Here is a 24,015-nt window from a genome sequence, read left to right on the forward strand (position 1 = left end):
TATGTTTTTGTGTAGATAGAAGCAAAGACTGTGCCCCAAGTGTCACAGTCCTCCACATGTGGTGCGATCCCCATTAGGAGACAGATAGTCAGAATTCTGTGTTTTTCGTGAGGGGTAGTATCAGGAAATACTGCCTCTATCTGAGTGATTTTTTGAGCTAACTAGAATGGAATTTGTTCCCGTTTTGCGGGTGTTTTACCAAGACATGATTGTATATTCTGTGGTGTAATTTTATTTGTGTTCCCCTGGTGAGGGGTATTTTGTGGAATTTTAATTGCAGGTTGGATTGTTGAAGTCCGCATGACATATTGGCCAATTGTCTATGAATTTTAATTAGTTGTTTTAGCTGAACTAAAAGTTCTCCATCTGACATTGCTTCAATGTCCGGATGTGGTGTGTAGCTGGCTAGAACCGGCCATGTGGCTCCTGGTCTACCTAGTGGACCGAGCCTGGTAATGTGATTTTGATGTTTTAGGGCGCCATTAAACAAGAGCAGGTGCTCTTGTTATGTTAGTGGAATTTCAACTTCCTCGAAAAGAGAGTATTCCGCTGGAGCTTCCGCTATTTTGTAGTAGTGGAACTCATGTGTTACAGCATGTGCTGCTGGAAAATGTATCCAGGATTAGAATACCTCTGTCTGCCGATATTCATGTGCCTCTACCACAAACATGACTGTACCACCTCTTGATGTTACTCCATTTTCTATAAGCTTTATAGTTATGGTTTTTCTTATATTGACCGGGATGTGTATTGCATCATGGTCGTTATCTCGGACAAGTGTGTCGTCCACTACGAGTTGAGCTGCCAAAGCAGCTCTCTCCCTTTCGTCGTCACTCTCTGTCATTTTACTGACTGAAAGTTTGTAGATCAAGTTTCAAGGAAGCAAAGATTAGGTGCACAATATATTGGAACACTGTATACTTCAACGTTGACTAAACCAAAAACTAATACATAGGATTCTCATCCTACTAAGTTTCGGCGGATATTAACCTTTCACCCACTCCAGACGTCTATTGGAGTTTTTATGAGAAAAAGGGGTCTGTGTGATAAAAGCACGACTGAGTTACTCTAGTATCTTGCGTTAGATTATCGCCTTACCAAAAGTTGGGCACCATGTAGTGTAGTTTCTATTTTCCCAATTGGTTCCGCGCATTGGAATAACATAAACAATAGTTTAGACGTAGGACTGAGGTCGACTAGGTCTCTATTGAATATGTTAGACTTAATTAGGTTTGCCAGCTAGCTCAGAGGTCACTAGAAACTTTCTCGAATGAACAGGGAGGAGTGAACTTCCCTGATTAGACAAGAAGGGATTAGCTTCTGACAACCGCATAAACATGACAACTTTGCTCCCCCAGAATAAGGAGTATATCTCCAGAGTTGTGTGAAAACAATAGATAGCTATTTCACTCAGTCAATCGTGGATACTTAGTTTCACCAGAGTGCAGAGAAATAGAGAGACAGGCGTTTTCAATAAAAGGTGTTATTTATTGAGCATTCTTCTTTCTCATGCAAGAGAAATGAATTGCCACAATTGCAATACTTGTTATAAAGTAAAGTGCATACAGTAAAAGGAGTATTATTAAATAATACTGTACAAGCATTGATATAGTTTCTGAGCCATATGATACTTAAAAGGTATAAAATATATACAATTACATACAATGATAAAAGTTGACTAAACGTACTCAACTGATGTTTCTAAATACGCCTACCCCAGTGTACCTAACCTAAGCCTAGTACGTGGGAAGGAGTAAAGGAGTTTTTAAGTTAAGTAAGTTTTGCCAAGAATCAAATCAGCTCCGTACCTTGATTTTAGAATGAAGGAGGTCTTGTATCTCGCTCTCAGGACTCGATCTCCCCGTAACCCGCAAGGGTGACTGGAAACACTGGAGATGGATTTTCTCAGCAGGAGAAAAGGACAGCGTCTCTTTCAGTGCGTCAAATGGGAGGGACGGCTTCCTTCGGCACTCGCATCAGCTGGGCATAGGATAAGTAGATAGCCTCTCTGCTCCAATCCACTGTGTGTTGCTTAAACGTTGGTATATTTATACCTGGAAGGTGCTGTGTTTGACGTAAGGTTTGACATAAGACGTCAACAAAAGATGTCACTAGGAACTGGCCGTTCTTTCGGACTCGCAGGAGTTCTAGGACAAATCAAAACAAAAGCATGGGGAATTCCCAGGTTGCTGGAGGTTTGGTTTGTTGAAAGAACTTGTTGTACTTTCTAGGAGTCTAAGGAAGTAGCCTTGCCGTACTTGGATTGCATTGGCTATTACTAAATACGGATATGATTCTTATGCCTTTATAAGGGTATGATTTGTTATAACCACATAAGGGCATAAATCAGGAATATTTAATTAGGGTCCTAGATACGATCACAACAGAATTACTAATGGGGACTCCCACAATGCAGAGGAGAAAGCCAAAAGTATACGCACAAACAAGAAGAAGCTTGTGTAGGCTAGACCTCTGTATTCGCTGGACTGCCCTAATGAGTGGTGGCCATCTTGAAATTCAGACTGGACCACTGTTGTAACTAACCTGCTCTGAAAGGTGGGAAGGTGGTCATCTTCAAATTCTCAGAGGTGCATCTAATACTGCTCAATGCGACAACTTTAATTTAATTTTTAGAAGGATCACTGTAGTCATTTAGAAGATTAACAATACATTCATGTCCTCTAAAATAGAAGGAAATAGGCTAATACCAGGGATACCAACTCAATGTGTCCCCAGAAAAAAAGCTAAAAAGTAAAATTGAGAATGTAAGCCAATGTGCCAATTGAATGTCCATGTGTCTCCGATATGTCCCCATAGCACTTTGTGTGTGCTCACTCTGACTCATTACCTATCAGTATGCCATATTGTGAGCCTGGGATGAATCCTCACATAGAAACCCACACATGTTAGTTCAACTGGGTCCATGGAATGTCATCATTTAGATTGTGGATATGTGTGCCCAACCGTATATCCACTATTGTTCTTTTTCCATAAGTAGTATACTCAAGTCAGTATTGGTTTGGTGAGGCTGTATGCGTTCTCAAACAGTCCAATGAAAATCATTGGCTCTGTGGTTTTTATAAATGTAATGAGTGGTGATCTTGGTGGTTGCTCTTCTACATCAGAGATTACACCCATGCTCACTGATCTTCACCTTTACTTTCCTTGTGGTCATGCTACATATTTTTCATTACACTGGCATGAAAAAAAACATACAGCATTTGTGATGTTGCAGTTGGTGTGTTTATTCTGTAGCACTGGAGTGCTAGTCCTTATACAAATGCTGTGCTCGTCATTGTCAAATGGCAAACACTACAAAACACAACACATAGGAGGTGTCACAAAGTTGTATTTGTGTTTCTTTCAGTGACTGGATTTGCTTTTTGTGTGTGTACAGAGGCCTCATGCAAATTTCTGTTGTGCTTGTTTGAAAACAGAGATTTAGCCTATTGTTGTGCCCCAGTGTGGAGAATAGTCTAATTTCTGCTAATAATATTTTTGACTTCATTCATGTCCTGGCTATATGTGGCTGCACATTCAAGTTCTTCAGCCTCATTTTTTGTTGACATGCTCTATGAGGGCATCTCTGCTGTTGTTGCTAGCATGTTTCAGTGACTTCTGGATGATATGTTTTTCATAATTCCATTCCCTGAGTTTTAAACACAGGTCCTCGGCTCGTTGTTTGAAATCTCTGGTCTTAGTCTAGTTCCTGCAAAGTCTTAGAAATTACCAATATGACAGGGTCTCCCATAATATGGGGGTGAAAACTCTTGAATCTCAGGAGGCTATTCCTATCCATTGGTTTGTGGTAGATGTCATTTATAAGGTGCCTGTTCTTATGGATGATAACAATGATGTCTAGAAAGGGCAGCGCTTCTCACTCAGCAGTGTCAGTGAATTTTAAATAGTCATTCTGATTGGTATTTCCTGTCATGAAAGGCTGGGTCAGCTCATAATCCCCTTCTCAGATGACCAGTATGTCATCAATATACCGCTTCAACAACTTAATGTTATTTCTGAAAGGGTTTTGTTCACACCAGATTTTATTTTCCTCTAGATGGTGCACATAGAAGCATACTATACTAGGAGCAAATGTACTTTGCATAGATGTCCTGTGTGACTATAGGTATAATGTCCTGTCGTATTCAAAGTAATTCCAAGTGAGGGCAAGAGAAATGCATTCTAAGACAAAATGTCTAGATGTGTTGTGAGGCCAGGGGTGGGAAAATAGCAGTTCTATAGTTACCCACAATATATCTGTTTGGGCAAGCTAGTATAGGGACTCTCTACAGCTAGTCCAACTATATGCCTATTGTTTTTATTTAGTAACTGCATCAAAATATAGTGCCTGATGTTGTAATGAAATTTGTAGTTATAAAGCTTGTGATTCAAAAAAACAAAATCACATTTTGATTCATGAAAGTCTTCACAAGTGGCAATAGTCACTTTGTTACCCATTATGATTCATTAGAAAAAATGGGTCATGAAGCCCTAATCCCCCTTTCCTAACAGTGGAATGTGCAACCATTTAGTGAATACAGTACCCAAAGTGGTGGGGTATCAATTTGCAAAATGGTAGTTGTCAGTGTGACACAGCATCTAGTTTGTGAATTTGCCCAGTGAGCATTACATTGAACAACTATGCTTCCCCTAAACCCATAAAGCTCATAAGTGTTCAGTGATACCCCATGACAGCCTTCCTGCCATTAGATGCCTTTTGATGTTGCTGTAATATTTCCCGACAGCGTGTTTTCACATGTAATTGGGATGATAAATACTCCTACTGCAGAGAGGAAAAGTGAGCAGAAAATGTTTCATACAGATAGGCTTTTCTGCAGCAGAAAGTATGATTTTTGTAAGTTACTTTCCCACTACACATATCAAAAATCTACTTTCATAGCTGAATTGGAGCTTTAATAAGAAATACAAAAGTATTTTTAAGAAAGTTTTTAACATTTTCCTGTAATAGATTGAAAAAAAAGACTTGCATTCATTATCAGGTCTCATCATGGGAAAATGTTACTTACAGTGATTACAGCATTTGGTAGCTGTTCACTATAAGGCTACCCTTTTCTTTATTATTTAGCATGCCTCACCTTTATACATGAAACACTCAGTTGTATGGGCTTATGGGGCACATATAAAAGTGAATTAATAACTTAATTAAAAAGATTTTCCTATATGGTAGATCCCTTTTCTGTGATATGTCAGACCACAGTTCCTGACCCTTACACATACTTTTTCAGACAAACATGTTGGGGGTATAACTGTGTATTGGAGCCCGCTTGTGCCATATTTTGTTCACCAACTTACCATGGTCTTACAGGATCGCTAAACAATTCAATTGGGTGTATCCATTTTTACCTCATATTTTAGGGTCTCAACACATGCACTGTGAACTGAATGACAATATCAAGGTACACAGAGTCATGCTATCCGTAAAACCTAGCCCTTAAAAATTTGAAATATCCAGAGATACCCTGGAAAAGGAAGTATTGTTACAAAATTGAAATAGTTTCCTCTACCACAGCATGGGAAATGTTACTTCCATTATCACTGACACCAAAACAAGCAATCAAATCCTTATGATTAAGCCTTTCAAAAAGTTTTATGATGAACTTCATGAGAATGTAGACAGCTGTGTCTGTGCCTTCTCCAATATAACAATTTTGACAACTCCATGCTAATATGATCCTTCCTGGCAGTGCAGTTGCCTTTATTTCAATTGACCTCAAGGTTGTCAAGTGTACAGTGATGCATGTGTAGTGTATTGCCTTAATACTGCTTAAATAGCTATTTAAATATGAATGACCTGACTATTCAACCAAGTCTAGCAATTTCCTGTGCAGGTCTTGAATTGTAGGAATAGAAATATGTGTGTTAACCTTTGAATGTATACAAATATAAACTATTAAGCCTAGGAACCCCACTGCCTACGTAAAAAAAAAATGGGGGGGGGGGTCAAGAACCAACATTTGGCCCAGCTCTCACTATACTACCACTGGATGGCTTTTGTGATACGTTTGTGTTCTTTTGGAACACAGTCATGACCACAGTCATGACACATTTGTGTTTTTTAAAGTGGTACTGTGATTTTATGAAAGTGTAGTGGCTGTTATGTGCTTGTCTTCTGCATGAAAGGGATTGATGACATCTATCCATCAACTTGAAGGTGCAATAGCAGCAAAAACAAGAGGAGTAGGGCATGCTGTCCTGACACCATTTTCAGGTGTACCGGCTTAGCACCATTATCGTTCCCTTCACTGACAGCAAGTTATGTTGATTAAGGGAAAATTATATCAGACAACAAAACCTTCACGCCCGGAGTCTTTATATCCAGGCGACTGCAATCACATCCACGGCCCGTGTCGGGGAACAGTCACTACTTTTAAATCACTAAATTCAAATATGGGCACTAACTCACTTGCCTATAAAAAGAACCCAATGATGAAGCTGGTCACTGACTTTGTTGGGGCCTGAGGGTTCATTTTTCAAAGTGTCTTTGACCAATTTCACCTGTTTTTCATTTGGTTGTGATGATAAAACCTTTATCTAGGCTATTAGTAAGCATGGGCGAATTTTGCAAATCTGGTGTTCGCGAATTTGCGTATTTGCGAACTCGCAATCCGCAAAATCCGCAAATTCTCGCGAATTTGCGGATTTTTTTGTTTTTATAGATTTCGTAAGGGTTTCTGCCAGGTCGCGAGGATTTTGTACCAGTTCGCAATTGCGAACTTACTTGTCGGCACGCAACGGTCGCGACTATGTTGTTTCTACGTCTGGTTCATCATCACAGGTTCACAGCACCCTCTGTTTTAACACTGCCACCCTCTGTTTCACCCATGCCACCCTCTGGTACATAAATGCCACCCTCTGGTTCATCATCATCACTGTAGATTATGGGGGGGAAAAGCAAGCACACCTGCCCTGCTTCAACTGACATGAATTAATTTGGGGTTGATTTATTAATGTGTCACTGTTTTAAAATTCCAGTCTGGCACCTGCTTACTTATCTGTAATTTGGTTTCTGTTGCAGTGCAATTTTTTTTTCCAGGACCTTTGTGGCCTACTTGTAGCTATTCTATGATCCGGCTGTGAGGGTCAGAGCAAGGGTCATAAAATTGTTGCAACTAGCAACTGAACTCTGGAGGGGCCCCAGTCAGGAAGCACTACAGGGAATGGTTACTAATGATGAATTTGAACTTTTGCACCTGCTGAGTGCTTTCAGTTTAGCAAAACTTGTTTTTCTGCAGAACAGCAAATGTGATGCCCCAAACAAACTTACTTGTGAAAGTTGATTTCTAATCCAAAAGTGATCCAAAGAAAGTCAAAAGGCCTCAAATCCAAAAAAGGGCAGGCAAATGTCAACCTGAGGAGTTATTCTGACAAAAATCATCATTTTCAGAAGGTCTATGCTGCTTGCTAGTGCAGAATAGCAAATTTTGTAATTTCGCGAGTGCGAGATTGTTGCTGCCCGCCGCACCTACATGTTCGCAATTGTGAACTTACGCCGCACGCCGCAAAATTGTATCACCAAGAAAAAAAAATCAGCTGCGTTGAGGTAATATGAATTTTTATGGCCAATTGTGTCCCCTAACGTAGACCCCAACGGCTCCATGTACGTGCTTCAAGTACATGTATGTTCCCTCCACAACCAGCTATGAAGACGCAAATACATTTGCGTCCAACGTTAACATGTCCTCTTTCAGATCCACCTTGAATGGATCGATAATTCAGTTCCTAAGTATGCCGTGCCACCGTCTTTACATGGTGCACTTTCACGTTTTCCTGGCTCTGGCGAGCTAGGCCCTGATTTCTGCCATCGAGCCCTTTCTGCCTTCTGCCTCTGAAAGCTGCAGCCTGGATCTGCATCCATGACCCTTGCCTTACTCCCTGTGCGGCGAGCGGTGCCCGGCTCGGCCTGCTTGCCTGCCAAGACTGTATTCAGCCTTCAAGTTATCTACTCCGCTCCTCGAAAATACATTCCTGTCTAGAGATTTAGGTAAACACCTCCCCAGCTGCAGAGCAAAGGGCCCGGCCTTTCTGTCTCCGTGCAAGTAATTCATTGCTCCCGTTACCATGGTAGGCCCATGGCCCCCTCGCATTACACGCAGACACGTAGTCACATATGCACGCACTAGCAGTCAGTATAGAATAGCCTCTGCCCGAGAGACCTTTCCTTCTAGATAATACAGTTCCCCAAACACAAGATACCAGATATGACTTGGGTTTAGGTTGTTCTGACACGCCAGACTTCTGTCTCCTCTTTTGGAGTTAAATGCCAAGTTCCCTTCACCCTCCAGTTCCACGTCAATCACACGTCATACTGCTGCGCGCGCATCTCTGCCATATATTTCTGCTGACACTGCAGGATTCTTCTAGGGATCCACCCACTTGTGACTCTTTCCTGTGACGTTTCTAGCACACACCTCCGTGTACGCCCTCGTGCACACCTTCTGTTACGCACATGTGTTCTTATCTCTTTTCTCTCAGCTGTTACGCCTTCTGTATCCATCACCACTATATGCATTTACTATATATATTGTACTCTGTTAATAAAGCATTGTCTATCTCTTCCTGAACCCTCGTGGTGATGGAACACGATACCTGGTTCGAACCAATTCCATTTTATGGAATAAAACCCTTAGAAACTCAGATGCCACGGACTCTGCCTCTTATTTCTGATTGAGTTATTCTTATTGAACTTTACCGCATAGAAATTCTGAATAGGTAAACTTTATTTACCACATAATTTGGCGCCCGAATAGGAACCCCTCCCCCACCTTACGCGCCGGCGGTGCGTTGCAGGCTTAGCCCCCTGCCACAGCCGTGACGGACGTTTACGCGTACCCGCAGGATTTCCTGTATCTCCCTCAGGCCAATGGAGGTGACTGAGGCTGCGATCGACACCCAGACGAGGCGGTGAGGAGTGCGGAGGATCCCGACCAGAGCCCAGCCGAGAGAGCAAGGTCCGAGGTGTTCAGAGGCCCACCAGTTCCGAAGTTCCGAAGTTCCGAAGTACCTACGTCCCGAGTCGAGTCAAGTCCAGTCCGGTCCAGTCCAGTGTCGAGTCCAGTCCAGTGTCGAGTTTCCGAGGCCTTCCGTTCCGTGCTTCCCGGTGAGTACCGTTGCTGGGGACGAATCTAGACGGGTGCATTAATTTGTGTCCGGTCAAGACGGGTTTGGGTACACAGACCCGGTCTGCACTGTTTAGCAGTGTATCTGTACTGTTTAGCAGTATATCAAGTATTCAGCTATCAAGTTGTTATCCGTTTTCCGAAATGTGTTAATATGTTTTAATGTCGTGGTATGAGGGATTGTTTGACTTTCATTACTGTGTTTATTGTATTAGTTGTGTTCAAGTCCGAGTAAGTATCAAGTATCAAGTATCAGGTTCAGAATGCCGTTATTCTCCAAATTAAGACAGATAGGAACTAGAAAAGGGATACTCGAGGAAGCTGTTCCCATCCCACCCAGGGACACTCCCGGCTATTTTATGTACCACAAGCACGGCTTAGATGCCGTATTATATCTCGACTTGTGGGTGTATTACACCAAGGATTTAGCAGAGAATCAAAGATGGCCCGCTACAGGGACATGGGATGCCGAGTGCATCATGAGAGTAGAAGAAGCATTATGGAAAAAGAAGGCCAGACAGTCACAGAAAGATGCCATTGAATTATGGCGTAAAGAGTCGCATAGACGCACAGAGAAAGCACTCAGAAAAGCAGAGAAAAGTAGAGAGGATTCTGAAAAAAATAAAGAAAAGGAACTACTAGAAGAAGGAGAACGAGTTAGAATGGAACAACACGATAGACGTAGTAATGCTATTATGACAGGATTGTATCCAGTCCTGGCCGAGGGCCTGCCCAAGGCGACCCCGGAAGTACCGAAAGATCTGCCCCCTCCATTGGTTCCGACTAAATTACGTCACAAGACCGCAGCAGAGATTTTCCTTTCTTCCTATTTAGACGATGTAGCTCCCGCATACACCAATGTACCTGCCCGTGTACCACCTGCTGACGGTAACCCGTCCCCTGATCATCAGCCCCCAGGTCCGCAACAGCATACCCCTCCCGGTCCGTTTCCGGCACCCTTACCTCTTATTCCCCCCGGTAATCCTTTTGGGCCTGGCGCGGTCCCGGCCCCAACCCAGTTACAGCAAGTACCGACCCTATAGCCAGTTCATGCTCAGGCCTCCACTACAGGAGGTGCTACAGGAGGTTACCGTACTCCGCCACCAGTACAGCGATTAACTATCAGAGAACTAGCAATGCAACGTACTCCGAAACCAACCACAATTGAAAGGCTTAAAGAATATCTTACAGACTGTAGATATGATCCAATACCAGGCCAAGACGGTTGCATGATATTAGCCTCAATACGTATAAGACGTGCTGCAAACTTTTTAGTTCTATTTCCAGGGATGTCAGACTATCTAGACAGGATATATCATTTTGTTCAGACTGGGGAAGGTCAGGAATGTATTCAAGAGGCCATGGCACACCAGAAAGTAGACACTCAAGGTTTGATATTAAGATTCCTCATAAACTGTTTCATAAGAGAACGAGACCAGCCTGGTGTAAATAAAGACGAGATGGAGGTACTAACTACATTGGGTCAGAATATTGCAGACGGAAAACATGATAGACAGAAAAGTATAGAGCACATGTACAGAAAAATCCGTAAGGAAATAACAGTATTTCATGAAAGACAGAAAGCTGAAAATGAAGCAGATGCTGACAAGAATGAATCTTCAGAGGAGGACGAGCTGGAAGAAGACATAGGTACGGTAGCATATGTAGGAAAGGGTAGACCCTTTAATAAAATGATACGTCCAGAAAGCAAGAGACTTTTTCACTCTGCTATGTCAAACCCGAGGAGTCCTGAACATCTATTTCAGGCTACCGATAAAGTACTTCAAGAACGAATGGGGTACCATGTACTCAATTCCATGGACGAACAAGAATTAGCCAGGTCAGCAGTACAATGGGCTGACAATTCTGACAAATATAACGATGACGCATTAGCGCAAACCTTTTTGAATCTTTCCCCAGACGAACAGCGACTAGCTGGTATGTACATGATACAACACCTCCTTATATTGTATAAAAGCCAACATTCTGATCCAGGTCCCCTACCTGATGTACTAATAGAGTTACTCATGAATAAATGGAGAGGCCTGGGTACCGATTTAATTAAAGTAATTTTAGAACATCGACACAGATATAGTGCTTTCCTGAATCCACAGTTTGTTTCAGCTCCACCCCCAGAAAGAAAAATGTTTTACATAGACAGACAGAATCCTTTGCGAGAAGTACATCCAGTCAGGAATGATGATAACACCCTTACACGTGTGTATGTATACACGCCTATAACTAAAATGGAATTATTGGAAATGAAGAAAATAGTGCCCAGTCATGATAAAGACCCTGCAGGTTTCCACCGTGAAATAAAAGACATGTTACTCATGGGAGATTATACCTATCCCGACATTATGAAAATATTGAAAGTGTTATTGCCTGCCGGTATTTACGAGAAACTCAAAGAAAAAGAATGGGAGGTGGGAGACACAAAGATTGATTGGGCTGCATTAGAAAATGAAGAAACCGCCCGTACCCCAGGTTTAGGTCTTTGGGAGAAAACGAAAGCATTACCAGGATTGTTAGTACAGGTTTTGCCACGTTTGTTAGCAACTAAAAAGGAGGACTGGAATGCAATCTCAGCCTGCAAACAGAAACCCGATGAAGACACTAGTGATTTTTATTCCCGATTTGAGAAATGTTTTATTATTAATAGTGGCCTGAAAGCAAGTAGCGAGTCATACCCACACCTTTTTGTATCCAAATTGGTCGAGAATTCCCTGCCACAAGTTAAGAACCGTGTATTGAAGGTCGAGAGTACACGGCAAGCAAACACGCCTTCCCAAATGTTACAAATGTTACAGTACCACCAGAACAGAATCAGAGAAGAACATGATCATGAACAAAGACGTATGAAAGACACGAAAATGAAAATGCTAGTTGCTCAGTCAGTTCCAGCTGACGGTCAGAAAAAGGGCATGACACAGTCCAATAATTCAGCAGCTCCTGTTAAAGGGACATGCCACTATTGTAAACAGCCAGGTCACTATGTAAACGATTGTGCAGTTTTGAAACATAATATATCCACAGGTAAAACTAAAGAGAGACCGCGTCAACCTAGACAGGACCAGGCCCAACAACATGTACCACAGAATGTACAGCCTATGCATGCTCCACAACAGACAGTACAGACCGTAGCGGTCCCACAGCCACAACCGATTGCCGCAACGCAACATGCAACGCAGCAGACGTACCAGTATGCACAAACTGATTATCCCGATTATCAGCGATACACATGAAACAGCCTAGAGAGGGAGGTTGGCTTGCCTCTTATTGAGGTTCCTGTAGATCAAGAGGGTCCTTACGTACATAGTCAGGTATTAGGGAAAGATAGAAAGTTTTTGATTGACACAGGGGCAAGCAGAACAACAATCAGTCACGACGAGGTTCCAGGGGCACCCGTCTCAGGCTCACAGAATGTTTCCCTTGGATTTTCAGGAAAACCTATTGTTAATGAAGTATCGAAACCAGTTCCCCTTGCAGTAGGTCCATTGTCACGTACTACAGATTTGTTACTCACGAAGTCATGTCCAGAAAACTTGTTAGGTATCAAGACACTGAAAGCTCTAGGAGCTGTCATTTGTTGTTCTCCGGAAGGAGTAAGACTGTTTCTGCGTGACTTTTAGGGTCAATACGTGTTGAGAGATATTGATCCCAGATTACAGAATGTTCCTGCACATTTATGGGCACAAGGCCCCACTGATGTAGGTTGTATGCATATTACACCATATCGAGTTACACTCAAGCAAGGTGTTGTTTTGCCACGAATCCGACAATACAAGTTACCCCCAGATGCTGTAGTGGCTTTACTGAAAATCATTGACGAGCTCATTGCACAAGGAGTGGTTGTAGAAACCGACTCAAATCTATGTAATTCCCCTATCATTCCGATTCTTAAACGCACTGATCCAAATGCACCTCCAGTCTATCGATTAGTCATCGATTTACGAGAATTGAATAAATGCATTGTACCACAATATCCCGTGGTCCCAGATATTTCGTCCCTATTGACAGCTATTGATTCCGAAGCAACGTTCTTTACTGTAATTGACCTGAAGAACGCCTTCTTTAGTGTCCCCATTGATCCGGAAAGCCAATATCTTTTCGGATTCTGTTTAAATGGCCGAAGCTTCAAATTTGCACGCGCACCTCAAGGATTCACAGAAAGCCCCAGCATTTATAGCCAAGCATTGAAAAGACAACTTGACAGTATTCCTATGCCTGACAACACTGCCCTACTTCAGTATGTCGATGATCTATTGATCACCGCCCGAAGTGAACGAGAATGTGAACAAGCATCACTGACAGTTTTTTATTTCCTGGCTGACAAGGGACACAAGGTGTCTCCTTCGAAGCTACAATTCTGTGTTCAGCAAGTGGTTTACCTTGGGCACTTGCTGTCCAAAGGGGGGAGACAGCTAACACCTGACCGTATCCAGTTAATTGTAAACATGTCACAACCCAAGACACAAAAGGAGGTACGAGCCTTTATAGGCCTCACTTCTTACTGCAGACAATGGATCCCTCAGTATGCATTTTTAGCCAAGTCACTCATACAGTTGACAACTCAGGAGGCAGCGACATCGACTGTCCTCCCTTGGACTCAGGAACATACACAAGCTTTTGACGACTTAAAGAAAGCCTTATGTCAAGCACCAGTTTTAGCAACACCATGTTACAGCAAACCTTTTACACTTTTTGTCACAGAACGCGAAGGTACTGCATTGTCAGTACTCACACAGGATCAAGCAGGTTCACACAAACCGTGTGCTTATTTTTCTAGTACATTAGATCCGTTAGCCCAGGCTCTGCCTGCGTGCTTGAAATCAGTAGCGGCGACAGCTCTAGCAATCAGACAAAGTGATTCCATAGTGTTAGGACACCAATTGACAGTACAAGTTCCACATTCCGTGGAAGTTCTTTTAAACCGTACACAGACTCAGCACTTGACCATAGCACGACTGACAGGTTATGAATTGACATTGTTTCAGCCTCACATAGAAATCAGACGTTGCAATACATTGAATCCAGCTACACTTTTGCCACTAAGTGAAACAGACCCTTTGGCACATGATTGTGTTGAAGTCATTACCATTACGACAAAACCCAGACAAGACTTAACAGATACCGCATTACCAGATCCAGACCTGACACTTTATGTGGATGGTTCATGTATGAGAACAAGTACAGGAGAGTTAGTAGCCGCATATGCAGTAACAACAGAAACTGAAGTCATAGAAATAAATCGTATTGACACCCTGTCAGCTCAAGCGGCAGAGCTCATCGCTCTGACTCAAGCCTGTATTCGAGCCAAGAATAAGAAAGTTAACATATACACCGATTCCCGTTATGCCTTCGGAGTCGTACACGACTTCGGAGTTCTCTGGCAGGAAAGAGGTTTTTTAACTTCTCACGGTGCTAAGATCCAGCACGGTCCCCTCATTCAAGCTCTGTTAGACGCAATACATTTGCCTACAGCCATAGCCATCATGAAATGCAAGGCACATACAAAAGTCACAGATACCATTTCCCAGGGTAACGACCTGGCAGACCGAACAGCCAAGCATACAGCTCAGATTCAGACTCACACAACTGACATGACAAAGACAATAGTTCCGACACCAACACATTGCATGACAGCTAAGGATCCTGCCCTAGATGTAATTGACATACAGACACATGCTACACCAGACGAAATCAAGAAATGGACTGAACTAGGAGGGATCCAGACAGAACAGGGATGGATGACGAAGGGAAAAGCCACATGGTTTCTCCCCGACTCTATGGTTCAAGTTATCATTAACACAGTACATAGTCCTGCACATTTAGGAGAAAAAGCCATGTTAGACAGTATTCAAAACCTTTGGTTCAATAAACATTTACGAGCAGCAGCAAAACAGAAAGTGCGTACTTGCATGATCTGTTGTCAGTTCAACCCAGGTAAAGGCATTCCTGTAGAGCAAGGTGGATTTCATCCTCCCGATCACCCTTTTGAAGTCCTCCAGATGGATTATATCCAGATGGAATGTTGTCGAGGATTCAAATATGTCCTCGTAGTTGTATGTGCACTTTCCCGTTGAACAGAAGCATATCCAGTCCCAGATTACACTGCTCCGACCACTGCCAAGCAGCTGGTACGTGAATTTTTCCCCAGGTATGGTTTGCCTCGTATCGTGTACTCAGATAATGGTCAGCCATTCTCGTCCGAGCTTCATGAAGCAGGTATCACTCCTGCTAGGTTATCAGTGGAAGTTCCACTTGTCCGACATCCCGAAGCAGCAGGTCTCGTAGAGAGACATAATCAGACCCTGAAAATACGTCTCGCCAAGATATGTAGAGAGAAAGGCGTTGACTGGATAGTAGCTTTACCCGTTGCACTCTTTTACATGAGAATGATCGCACATTCAAGAACAGGGCTATCCCCGTACGAGGTGGTCTTTGGCAGGCCACCGAATATGTGGGGGACGCCTCTGCCTCGTAAAATAACAGACATTGACTGTAATATGCTGACAGATTACCTTGCTTCCTTGATGTCTGCACTACAATCATGTCGTTCACAGGTAGCTGCAGCCTTTCCCGACAACACCGAGGTGAAGCCACACGAGATCGTCCCTGGTGATCTGGTATATATCAGGAACTTCGACAGGAGGAGTCCGCTGGAGCCCCGCTGGCAGGAGCCGAAGCTTGTTTTACTAACCACGAGGACTGCAATCAAGGTGGAGGGCCGCAAGGGTTGGCTCCACTCGAGTCATGTAAAACGACACTATGGACTGCCGCCAACACTAGACTCCCAGCCCGGCCCCCTTCCAGAGACTGATACTAAACTTCCCCTGGTAGAGAAAACTCCTTCTCAAGAATTTTGCATGAAGTTAAGGTCTAGCAAGTCAGACAGTTTAATTGTTTAAGTCCTCCCCTAGGTGAATCGGTTAGACAAGTTTCTGACATGTACCCGTTAGACCCCAATAGAGAGAGAGATAGACAGAAACAGCTCAAGAAACGTGAATATTGTAAATCTCTACGTAGTCACTGCATTGTGACATTATTGATTATGTTTTTTCTGAGTCTTATGATTATTGCTGCAAGCATACTACTACACATATACTTTCCTATTTTCACACGTGCTCATTCTTCTTCAAATGACACTGTCGAGCACACTTTCAGTGAACTACCCCCGCACGAGTTATCTTACCGACTTGCGCTGCGCAACAATACCTTTATCAGTATGTTACATCATTCCCATCAGACCAGCAATGCTACAAATTGTTGGATATGTGGTCTACTCCCTCCCTATCAGAAGTATAAGGGAGTTCTGCCCCTCTTTCCGTACCCGTTTACACACAATGGTTCCTGTGGTGCATGGTTTAGTTTAATAAATTCTTTAGATTCTGATTCCATAGTTTACCAGGGCAATTGGGTATGGGGAAATCTGAACACAGTTTTGCATAAAGTATGTTTCCCTGACAAGGAGGGTCTTCCCCAAAGAACAGGGACCGATCTAGAAAACGAAGTTTATGGATTAGGTAATTTTACACTTAACCTCATGATTCTGAATGTCCAGTCCGATACAAAACCCGAGTTACCAGTTATGTCAGTATTACCAGTCAAAGGTGAATTGTGTGTCAGAAAGAATGGTTCAGTACACCTAGGTCATAGTAAATGTACTACTGTGATCGAATTCAGTGATAAAGGCAAGTCTACATTCAAGGCTTCCCATCATTCCTATTTCATTTGTGGTCATACAGCATATATACGCTTACCTCTAGATTGGGATGGTACTTGTTACATTGCATTCCTTCTGCCACCCGTTTTCCTAGCCCCACCTGATTATCATAGGGACTCCCATCTAGTACACAGTAGATTCAAGAGAGATCTCCCGATTGTCGACTATACTGAAACAGCATGGGAGCAATACACAGACTTTAATGAAGGTTTCTTTCCCTATTTAGGTACTGTCTTTAATAGTAAACTGATACGTAAATTAACCAGAACCCTTGAAGCAGTAGTGAATGAAACTACTTCCGCCCTAGGCAACTTAACAGAGGAACAGTCTGCTATGAGACTTGTCGTTCTTCAAAATCGTCTTGTCCTTGACGTCATCCTGGCCGATAGGGGCGGAGCTTGTAGAGTCATCGGATCGAGCTGCTGTGTTTTCATTCCAGAAAACGCACCATCAGTGTATAGAGCCATAACCCGTCTCCACAAGATTGCGAGTCAGATACACCAGAATCCCGGCACCTGGACTTGGTCCGGTTGGCTCTGGAGCGTGTTATCAGCCTGGGGATGGAAAGTCCTATCCTTCCTAGGAATAGCTCTTCTCATAGTATTCAGTTGTTGTCTATGTCTGCAATGTGGGCCAGCGATTTGCGGCTTGTGCGCCACATCATGTATTCCCCATTCAAGTCCACGTTACAGAGAACTCATCTTCATTCATCTACATTCTGATAGTTCTTCCTGGGCAAGAAGAGGGAGTGGGAGCTGACTCTTACATGTGAATAGGCAGTGTCCTGGGTCCTTCACAAAGGGCTAATTACCCCCAACAGATAGCCTGGTAGGCAGGGCTGGGATGTAAGGGGACCTGTGCACTTCAAGGGGCTGCTTTCAAGTCACCCCCACTTCAAACATAGGGACATTTGGGTATAAGTACTGGGGCTCTGTCCTTACCAGACCAGTACACTATTGAACCTGTGAAGAGCTCTGTTAAGAGTAAGGACTGCTGTGCTACAAGGATTGGCCCTCTGCTTGACTGACTTTTCCAAGAAACTGCTTCATTGCTCTGCTGAGCTTCCCCTGCTGCCTGCTGATCTCTTCCCAGCTAAGGTCAAGGACTAGACCTATCTCACTAGAACTCAGAGTGACTTCACGGGCTGGCTGGCTTGCCTCCTGTTTTCTTAAGTCTCAGTTTTATAAAAAGACTTCCTGCAACTCTGCAGGTGCTGCTGTACCTTGCCATCTGTGAGTCCTACTCTTGCCAGAGGTGCCCCGTCCAGTCTTGTGCTTCAGAAGTGGGTTTTCGCAGCTTTTCTTACATCGACTCTGACGCAGCAGTGGCTTTGCGCTGATCAGTGCCGACACATCACGCTTCAATGCAGATGTAGCCGCTGCTTGATGAAGACAACTCTACAACCGGCGCGGTTAGACAAAAATGAACAGCGTGGCACGACAACAACACAGTGCCTGCATCATACAGGGGTCCGTTCATGAGGCTTCCATTGATGGCACGAATAGGTACCCATGCTTGCCTCCATCCACAGGATCGACAACAACATGCCAACTTCTCACCTCGAGTTCTCAACATTGATGCCTTGCTCCATCCAAGGTACTTTGTCAGCAGGACCTGTTTGAGTCCTGTAGCCAGCCTGCCCTTTATTGTGGCCAGCCTGAACTTTGAATTTACCCCGGTCTAGCGGGACCTCAAGTAACCTTTTAGCGCTATTGACTTCTACGCAGCATTATTGGTTTATTCTTTAAAAAATACATAACTCCAGTTCCACTTATTGGATTTTGTAATTTTGGTCTTAATTTTCTCATAAAAATATTCTATATTTTTTAGACCTGTGTGGAGTCCTTTTTTTGATGTTTTCATTGAGTTACTGTGAGTTTGTGTTGCTCAAATACTGCCTCTTTAGATAAGCCTGACTGCTCTGTGCCAAGCTGCCAGAGAGAGAGCACTGGTTATCTTTTAGTGTGTATCTATCTTCCCTTGAATAGGGTTGTGGTCCCTTCTTGGACAGGGTGCATAACTCTGCCAACTAGATACCCAATTTCTAACATACTCGTATGCTGAATTCACAGGGTACATTGTACGACATAACATCTTCCAAATAATGCAGAAGTTCTCGACCAGCATTTAATGATACAGCAATCAATATGGAAGTAGTGGTCATGGCCATTTGTTGCAAGCTCCGCCTACTTAAGGTACTATGTTTATTTTTGGTTATGTGTCTCTCACAATTAACCCCTTCCATGCTGATGACGGAACGGTTCCGTCATCAGCGTCGGTTGAGCTGTGCTGATGACGGAACCGTTCCGTCATGACTCCGCCCGCGCAAGGCGGAGTCAGCACAGGCGGGGAATACGCCCCGCACGCAAGGAGTTAAAAGTGTATTTGTTATTGTTTTGCCTGTAGGAAAGAAAAAATAGGAAAAATGTAGGTATCCAGTAACAATACAATTAAAAAATAACTGGTGTGACCTCTAAAAATGTGTCTGACAAAAGAATGCTTAGAGGTATCACCTCACCCACCCTAAGCCCCCCTGACAAAGAAATTCCTATTGGTAAAAAAGGTAACAAGCATCATCATCCCAATCAGCCACTCATCAGCACCTAGTCTGGCACTCAGTAGCACACTGGTCTTCATCAAGTGAAATGAGAGACTTCCCTGTTGCAGGACCCTAGACCTATACCGCCACCAAACATTTTGCTCACGTAATCAAGAAAAAAATTCAACCCATCCATAGACTCACCACTGGGTTCTACCTCAGCAAAATCCAGGAGTACTAAGCTGAGTAAATATTTACTTATGCAGGACTGTAATTAAGTGTACAATTCTAAATGGAGAAAAGTAATGCAATTTAACTTTTGCAGATGTCGGAAAGTGGATTATTAGTAGTGGTACATGTCTATTTACTACTGGAAATAAGGCCCCTAACACAATTTAGAGCTCAGAATAGGTCCCAGAATATTATTTCCATGCTCACCCCTTGGTAGCTTGGCTGCGAGCAGACAGGCTTAACTTCAGAGACAGGTATGTAAAGCATTTAAAAACACCAATTTCAGTAAATAATCAAGACACAACACACAATAAAAAGTCACACCAATTTATAAAAATAGATAATATTTTTTCTTTTTAAAGACACCAACACAAAAACAATCCAAAGTAGGGAACCGGAGATATTAATTTTTGAAGATTTAGCTCTGTATAGCACAGAGAAACCTATAGCGCCCATTGGGACATCTGGTCACGCTAGACCGGGAAAAAGTAAAAGTTTCAGGCTTAAGTTCCACGATGGAGCCTTGCGAGGCTACCCCTTGTGGTAGGCCTCTATCAAAGTTTTTACCTTCTGCCTTAGTAACTTTTTGGGAGCTTTTTCTCCCGCGGTCCCTCGAAGCTCTCAGCCAGTCCAGATTTGGTGAGGGTTCGACGGCTTGCCTTGCAACGAGTTCCGGGTCAAAATTATGGAAGTCAGACATCTGGAGCTTTCCAGCTTGACGAACCAAATATCCAGGCCGGCTCCCGGTTGATAGTGGGCTGCTTGGCTCTAGTAGTTGGTCCCAGTCACATTTTCTACTTTTGTTCGCAGAACTTTTACGGACCTTTTTCTCGCGGGTCCCTCAATGCTTTTCACCAGGCTGGATTTGTTGAGTGAACACCCACGGCATGCCACTTTCATGCAAAATAATACGTGAAATGTGGCAGCATTTACAAGGCAATGAAAAGCCATGTAAGGATGGCTTTGCGGGGCCTTGTAAATATGGCCAGCGCACAGCGCTGCTGGTGCGTCAATATTAGTGATGTACTGGCAGTGCAAGGGGCTTGTAAATAAACCCCCCTGTTTTTAAAGGTATTATATAAAAAATTTAATTTCAAAAGGACTCACTAAATTAGCTTTGCCACGGAAGATAAAGGAACAATTTTTGCCTCGGTGTGAACTGTGTACACCGTCATGTGCAGCAACTCTAAGTGAAGAGTGCCAATGGATATCGTGACCTTACCCATTACCCCATGATGTGTGCTGCAGTGAATGTAAAATCTCAGATACAATTTAACAGACCAATGGGTGAAGTCCTCAGACCAAAAGCCCCTCTATATATATTACGTTATTTTTTTTTAATAACAGTAGATTGGATAGCGAGCTAAAGCCGTCTCAAAGGCCAGACCTAAAAACGCCTCTCGTTTCTCACCACGGCATTGCTTTTGCCAGTTCCCTCCAAGCGCTTGAGGCCTACCCGATATAAACCATGCCACCGTGTTCATGACATCTCCTTCTTTTTATTAGGTGGTTAACTGATGATAAATTTTACGTTAGGAGACTGAAAACACTGGAGATTGAATTCTTTACTTTACTGATGTGATTGGTGTAGTGCGGGCAGGCATAATTCACTAAATCATTGTGCGTGAACCCTGAGTGAGTGGAATTACCGGAGGTGAGAGGGCGTTTGATCCTTTCTGTTCAATCACCTCAGTAAGTACAATCAATCACGGCTTAGTGGCCGGCGCTGCTTTTTGCGAGGTCCGCCATCCATCAAGCGTTATTGGCCTATTTAGCTGCGAGTGTGATATTGATGGTCCGAGTACAGCGCGGGCAGCGCCGGCTCTCAAATCACAATGCAGTAAAATGCTGCTGGAAACGGCTATTGAGACCATCAAAAACAATTCACTTAGAACAATCGCGGCAATTCTGCCAATTGGTAGCATTTCAATGCAAGCGAGCGGCCGTGAACTCTTGCGGAGGGTTCACGCAAGCGGAATAATAAAAGTCGGAATATTTGGTCATTAAAAGGTAGCAGCTACCTGTTCTGTGTGATGTGCAGCGCGTCCCCGGGCTTCGAGACAAGCCCCGTGTGTCTGCAGCGGGCTCCGTTCCCTTGCTATGCAACCAGAGCCGTGATTTTAACGCAATTGCTTCCATGACTTAAAAGCAATTCTGTAAATTATTAACTGATCATAAGGCGGCGATGAATTTTGAATGTGCGAATGTTTTCAAGTGCTTTCATTATGACTAGAACTTGGGCATTAATTACCCCAGAGAAACGCCCTTGCCGGCTTCAGCGCGGGATAATTGCCACTGAGGGAGTGGACACCCCGAGGCCATGACGTATACGGCTTAGTTTGTAAAGAGCTGCGTCACCATTTGCAGGCCGCAACGCACACGCGTCAATTAGGAATTATTTTATTACGGATTGAACGATTAGTGCTCTTTTCTCTTTTGTAGAGCAGTGATAGTGCAGGCATGTCTGCAAAGTAAAGCGTCACTGCGCTGCCTGTCACGGCTTGCTTGAGCAGCGAAGGGGAGGGGCCATTCTGGTGAGGTGTGTCTTGTCTCTCAGCCCAGGAGTGAACCGTGTGGGTCGGGGAGGTCCAGTGCCCTAAGGCCAGTCTCAAGCTCTTGTGCGGCCCTCATTCCATTCTTTAGGGGTAAGATTGTGGGTCAGAGAGCTGCACAAACAGTAGCACATTTTTATGAACATTGATCAAAATGCAAAATTAATACGAAAAAATAACTGAACTATTTTCTACTCTTTGGTGTTGGGCACAGCGCATCATAATAATATCCTGCATAAAAAGTTTGCAGGCCTGCATGTGTGAGGAAGGGAGGCCTTTTATTTCACTTAGAACCTGAGAAGGTTAGGAGTATTTGCGGGAAAATGTCCGTCTTCTTGCCTTATTGTGCTTCTTCCCCTTCATCCTATATGTGTACATATCTTCGCTTCAAATCTCTAATAGGATAATCCTCTTCTCTAGATGTCCCTCATATCTCTCCGCATCTACCTTGTATCCATGGGCGTCCGCAGAAATGTTTCAAGGGGGGGGGGGGCAAAATGTTAACGTCAGCACCATCCTCCGACATGATGTGTGCCAGGTGGGGCACAAGAAACACTGGGGTGCAGGAGGAGCCAAGGGGGACATCGAGGTGACGGCTAGAAAAACACTGAAATGTATGGGGGATTGCAAAAGTGGGAGCACTCCTTCCGTATATAGGAGCAGGGTTGTAGGCATCCTGTCATGTCTGGGGTTAATTCAACAAATCCCTCCCAGTGACTTGCTTGTACTGTCATGCCTATAGAGATAGTGAAGGGAAATTCACTATGTAAAGGGTGGGTATTCTAATGAAATCCCCAGCTCACACTGCATCGGGGGCTGCGCCGAGATTTAAAACCAACAAACCACAGCCCGGCCCTGTAACAACCATCTCCATTCGCCCTTCTCATTCTAAAACGTGCATTTTATGTTTGTAGTTTATATGCAAATGTTACTTAAGTCGTCATGCAGCACTGGCAGCTGTGAGGTGGCCAGTAACGCGTTGCAGGTCAGTCTTGTAGTTTTACTTCTTCCACCCTGACTGAAGGACTACAGGTACCAGGCTTCAAAGAGTGTAGGTGGCTGTCATGGAAGAACTGAAGAGTTCTAATAAACGTGTTAGTGGCAGTTCGAAGCGTGTTTGTGACACTATGTGCTTGTGCGAGGACACAGTGCTTACCAAACATACTTACAACACAATCTGAATTTGGGGCATTTTTCTCTCGTTCCTTGGAGTCTCAGTCGCTGTGGCACCGGTGTTAGGAGCGGTGTATGACAGAAGGGGTGTAACTTGGAGGGCCCAGCAGAGTGTTTAAATTGAGGCGAGCAATGGTCATTGCGCTCAAAGGGCTTCAGCCGCCCCCCCCTCCTCCTCTCCCCCCCTCCCAGTCGTGTGTGTCAGCCCGGGCTGAGACAGCTTCCCGAGCACACACACAGCCACACCTGAGTACTTCACACAGGTCTTTAAAAGACCATTTACTTGTTAATGAGGCTTTGTTGTGTTTTCACCCCATCTCAGAGCCCCTGCATCTCCACTCTGCATATGGCTGGATGAATTAGCCCTCCCTGAAATTTGACTCTAGTTGCGCCTCTCTTTAAAGCAGAGGTAGGAGGGAGACGAGTTGACATGAGGTTTAAAAGACGGGTGAACGAGGGATTGAAGATGCCGCGTGGTGATGGTCATGGGCGTACGCAGGGGGGCAAGGAGGTGGCGCTCCAGGGGGGGGAAGCGCCCCTCCTTGCTTTCCCTGGGGATGCCCATGCTTGTATCTCTCCTCTCCTACCCTGTGGCTCGCATCATTTACTCTGAAAATGCTCACATGTAATCTGTTTTTTCACGTTTTCCCCACTATC

This window comes from Lissotriton vulgaris, chromosome 11, assembly GCF_964263255.1.
Source record: "Lissotriton vulgaris chromosome 11, aLisVul1.2, whole genome shotgun sequence".
Taxonomy (NCBI): Eukaryota; Metazoa; Chordata; class Amphibia; order Caudata; family Salamandridae; genus Lissotriton; species Lissotriton vulgaris.